This window comes from Bos grunniens, chromosome 19 (genome assembly GCF_055505025.1).
Source record: "Bos grunniens cultivar Pamir isolate PY7600 chromosome 19, Bosgru_T2T1.0, whole genome shotgun sequence".
Classification (NCBI taxonomy): domain Eukaryota; kingdom Metazoa; phylum Chordata; class Mammalia; order Artiodactyla; family Bovidae; genus Bos; species Bos grunniens.
In genome coordinates, this window is record NC_141183.1 from 45,728,689 (window position 1) to 45,734,117 (window position 5,429).

Genomic DNA, 5,429 nt, shown 5'->3' on the forward strand with positions numbered 1-5,429 from the left:
GGAAAAACCATAGCTTTGACCAGACGGACCTCTGAAAAGAGGGAGAGCATAGTAGTATCTAATATGCCAGGTAACAGACCTCCCTGCTGTCTCTGAGAACTATCTTAGATTGTCCTCAGAGAAAATTAGGAACATTGTTGGAGACCAGTGAGAGCTCTTTAAATCCAGTGATGCAGCAGAAACCCCAAGAGTGCTGAGTTCAGACTCCAGAGAGCTGGTGCTGCTCTCATTATTTTACTTAGCTCAGAAGCTGTGAATAACCTCCTATGGCCTATAGCATGATGTCCAAACCCCTCCTTAGCCTATTATGGCCATCATGCTCCTTCATGCTGTTTGCTATATCCTATGGTACAGTTACCTCAAACTAATTTTTATTCCCTGTACACTTCTATAATCTTAGCATTTGTCTACTTTGCCATGGTATATGAAATGCACTTAAGAATTAGAATGTTAAAGTTGAAAGAAATACTGAATATCCTATCAGTGACTCCCAATCCTGGGTATACATCACAATCACTTGGAAAGTTTTTAAGAATACGTATTTTCAAGTCTTATCCCTAGAGGTTTTTACTTCAAAAGGTCTGGGGAACAGGTTTGCACGTGTATTTTTATATTTCAAATTTTATTTCTGTATATTATGCTTTAGTCTTTGCTCATATGCATGTTTGTAATAGAGCAATTATGTAATAATTTTTATAATTTGCTGTTTGTAATGTTTTTCTGTGTTGCTGCACTATCCACAATTTTTGTCAGAAAGGCTGTATAATAGCTTTAGGTTATTGACAAGTTGTTTCCTAGATTTTACTTTTATAAATGACTCTACTGTGTGACTGTCTTCCTGCATATAGCATATGTATTTTTTTTTTAAGGAGCCAAACTGGACATTTTATATAAGAATAACATGAAGCCTAGAGAGGTAAGTGGCTTGCTTCTTGTTTCACAGTTAAGAAAAAGAGTAAACTTGAACCTGATTTTCCAATTCCCAATGCAACATGCCTTCTACCACCCATGCTTTTTACATCTTATCCTTCATAGCCTTTTTCTGTACAGCCAGATCCTATCCATCTGATAAAAATTTGTGTAAATATCACTTGCTTCACAAAGCCATTCCTTGCTCAGCCACTTGGAAGAAATGTCCTCTTGAATGTCCTTTATTATCTAGAGTTCTTTTTTCCTTTTTCACTTTTGACCTTATATGATGATAATGCGTTTTGTGTGTTAGCTGCTTACCACAGGCAATATGCATACTGGTTAGGATTTTGGGCTCTGGAACAAATTGGAGTTCTAGCTACAGCACTAGATCGTAGCTCTGTGAACTTGGGCAAGTTACTCAACCTCTAAGCCTGAGTTTTCTCAGCTTTAAAATGGGATTAAGTGAAATACTAAATGTGAAATACCTTGTACAATATCTGGCACACAGCACACAATATATTTTAATTTTTTGTTAATATTATTGCTTTCATTAGCAATTCATGGGACTTCCCTGTCAGTCCAGTGGTTAAGATTCCATGTTTCCACTGCAGAGTGCACAGGTTCAATTCCTGGCTGGGAAACTAAGATCCCAGGTTTGAGATCCATAATATGGGCTCCATAAATATTTGACGAATAAACAATAAAATTAATATTTAAGGTATGTGACTTCCCTGAATAAAGTAAGAGGCCCTGGGTAAATGTTTAATATGATACTGTTGGTACCCTTCCCAACAATAATTCAAACTCACTGGCAGCCATCCTGACTAGCTAGTACCTTGTCCATAGTGCTTCACCACTCAGAACTCAGCACCTTGGGATTATGTAATAAACAGAGCATTTCTCATCCAGACACAACCTTTGTGAGGCCAACTCATTAAAATTTTTGAAATTGGTGGAAAGAAACTTAAAAGATGAGCTAACTATATATGGATTTTTGTAATTTAGTGATCAATCTCTCAGTTCTTCTTGACTAAGAAATTTGGATCTGAAGTAGATTTTGTTTTGTGCTGCTTTTTTTTAAAAAAAGTTAAGAGTACCATTGAGTCTCAGTTCAGTTCAGTTCAGTTGCTTGGTCATGCCCGACTGTTTGCGACCCCATGAATCACAGCACGCCAGGCCTCCCTGTCCATCACCAACTCCCGGAGTTCACTCAGACTCATGTCCATCGAGTCGATGATGCCATCCAGCCATCTCATCCTCTGTCATCCCCTTCTCCTGTCCCCAGTCCCTCCCAGCATCAGAGTCTTTTCCAATGAGTCAACTCTTCGCATGAGGTGGCCAAAGTACTGGAGTTTCAGCTTTAGCATCATTCCTTCCAAAGAAATCCGAGGGCTGATCTCCTTCAGAATGGACTGGTTGGATCTCCTTGCAGTCCGAGGGACTCTCAAGAGTCTTCAACACCACAGTTCAAAAGCATAAATTCTTCGGCGCTCAGCTTTCTTTTTTTTTTTCTTTTAATCTGAGTTTTATTGTTGTCTTTTTAATCTAATTATGGAAGTTGTTTATCTAGTTTGGGTAAATTTCAACTGTCAGAAAAGTGTATTGCAAATATATTTTGCACTTTTTTGTTTTTGGCGCTCAGCTTTCTTCACAGTCCAACTGTCACATCCATACATGACTACTGGAAAAACCATAGCCTTGACTAGATGGACCATTGTTGGCAAAGTAATGTCTCTGCTTTTTTCAATATGCTATCTAGGTTGATCATAACTTTTCTTCCAAGGAGTAAGTGTCTTTTAATTTCATGGCTGCAGTCATGTCTGCAGTGATTTTGGAGCCCCCCAAAATAAAGTCTGACACTGTTTCCACTGTTTCCCCATCTATTTCCCATAAAGTGATGGGACCAGATGCCATGGTCTTTGTTTTCTGAATGTTGAGCTTTAAGCCAACTTTTTCACTCTCCACTTTCACTTTCATCAAGAGGCTTTTGAGTTCCTCTTCACTGGGTACATTATTTTTTAATTAATTAATTTTTGGCTGTACTGGATCTTCGTTGCTTTGCTTGGGCTTTTTTCTTCTTGCAGTGAGTGGGGGCTACTCTTTGTTGCAGGCATGAGTTTCTCATTGCAGGGGTCTCTCTTACTGTGGAACATAGGCTGTAGGCGCTTGGGCTTCAGTAGTTGCAGCTCTTGGGCTCTAGAGTGTGGTATCAGTAGTTGTGGCATGAGTTTAGTTGCTCTGGGGCATGTGGAATCTTCCCAGACCAGGGACTGAACCTGTGTCCCCTGCATTGGCAAGCGGATTCTTATACTCATTGCACCACCAGGAAGTACTAGGGTACATTATTTTTTAAGTTTTACTCTTTTAAGGTAATTGACAGCTAGGAGAAAATGGAATAAACTTGTCTTTAATAATACCCTGAAGGACTTCACTGACTGTCCAGGGGTTAAGACTGCATTTCACTGAGGGGGCACAGGTTCGATCCCAGGTCAGGGAACTAAGATCTCGCAAGCACAGCACCCCACCCCACCCCCCCAAAAAAAACAACTTGAATTTATATTAATATATCATTTTGAATGCAAATTGCTTCATTCTTGAGGAGTTAGGTTTCTATGGTTTGCTGTTTGTGAATTAGTGTTCACTTATAATACTAAAAAGTAAAACTAGAACAAAGCACTGACACATTTAAAGTTTAGTTTCATGTGTCTTCATCCATGTTGGTGATAGGGTCTAATGCTCTGAACACATGGACTTACACATATAGGTCCTTGACCTGGTTTCCTTATTTCCACTGCTGGGGCCTCTTAGAGTCAACCACAAACTCATGCCAAACCTCAGGCTTGGGACTGACTTCCTCCCTGCCCTATTCTGTTGAAATCATTCTGACTTTAGTTTTAGTATCTGAGCACATGTCTTATTTCCACCTTCTCTGCCATACTCCGGTTTTCAGAATTGACCCTCTTTCTTGGCCTACCTGACATCAAGTTCACTGAGGACTGCTTTGCTCTCACCACTGCTGTGAGCCTGCTGCCCATGATGCTTCCTCATCTGCTGCCAGTCTTTCATGTGATTCTTAATAAGCTGCTAAACTGCCCCAGTTTCCATGTATATCAAAGGACAGAGCAGACCAGAGACACATAGATGAAGCAAACGAAACTGATATGAAGCAAACCCACTGCCCCACATAGGACTGCCTCCACTGCTCTGTGCAGGGGAACAGCTTCCATTTCATCTCTGATGAGACATTTATATCAATGATTGGATCACTCATCTTTTCTCACAAGTTCATTAGAAGTGACTAAGCATTTGTTTCACTTCTTCTCTTCTGGTTCCAGTAGACCATTTTAGGATGCTGGCAAACAACTGGTTGAAATGGGAAACCATTTCCAGTTTCCATGATCAGAATTTGGCAGTTTCTCCTCTTTGCATCTGTAACTCCAGTTTTTATTTGCCTCTGTTATAGTAAATTTATAGTAAAGAGAGTAAATGTTTAAAAAGTTGTTAAAGCTTTATTTTTTTCTAAGAAATGCATTCTCATTTTAAAAAATGTGTAAATAATTACTTCTGATTGAGGTATTGCAAATAGTTCATGCTTCTACACAATTCTGCCTTGAACACTTAATGGTTAAGATAAAAGCAGATCTATTTATGGGACTAAGAATGGAAGAGAAAGCCCTCATAGTGAGTGGGGACTCAGGCTCTGGGTCTAGAACCAGGGTGACCAAGAGTATGACCTCTACTAGTAAAACAGATCTCTTTGAGAGCTCAATGATCAAGACAGAAGATCTAGGAATATTGATCGAAGCCAGCGCCTGGGATAGGTGTCAGCTTATGAAAGCAGGCTGGTAATACTGTTGATTTCCTGCCTGGGACTGTTACTTTTTAAAAAACAAAACAAAACAAAACTAGGCCAATGAGAGTAAATGAGAAAAACATGGCTTTGGGGATTTTTTAAACCAAAAACAGCTAAGTAGCTTCTTGGCTCAGTAACTGGATCTGTGATTTAAGACTATCAAAGTAGGCTCAAAACACTAAGACCTAGTTCTTGATTGGAGACTCTGGAGGAGCCTTCAGGAATAGTTAGAGTGGGATAAGAAAAGAAAAGGGAGAGATTTTAAAAATAAGCAGACAGGCCAGCTCTCCCTGCCTAACAGGAAGTTGGCCCGCTGTACTGGCAGTGACCCCCTCTCTCCATTCTGATAAACTTTATTCTTGTCTCAAAAAAAATAAAAACAAGCAGACAAAAATTTTAAGTAGAACCTTTCATTGAAAGTTATTGAGAAACTTATAGCTAAAGACTTCCAAAAATAATAATAATTCAGAACGTGCTTTATACCAGCTGAAAATAATTTTTAGGACAATATGATATATGCTTCAAGAGATAAGTGAAAGAATAACATCTGTTTAAAAAGAAAACTATGAAGCAAAACAGGCAGCCATAAAGTAAATTCTTATTAAAAAGAACATATCAGGGATTTTGAATATAGAAAGTGTGATCATTGAAATAAAACAGAAAC

General features: G+C 38.9%; 1 long non-coding RNA gene across 1 annotated transcript; it reads left to right on the top strand.

Moving 5' to 3' along the window:
- The first annotated feature begins 817 nt into the window (after positions 1-817).
- LOC147352520 (uncharacterized) lies at positions 818-4,439 on the top strand. The gene is made up of 2 exons (XR_015148233.1): positions 818-916; positions 2,198-4,439. It is a non-coding gene; the product is annotated as an uncharacterized LOC147352520 (long non-coding RNA).
- Positions 4,440-5,429: the final 990 nt, after the last annotated feature.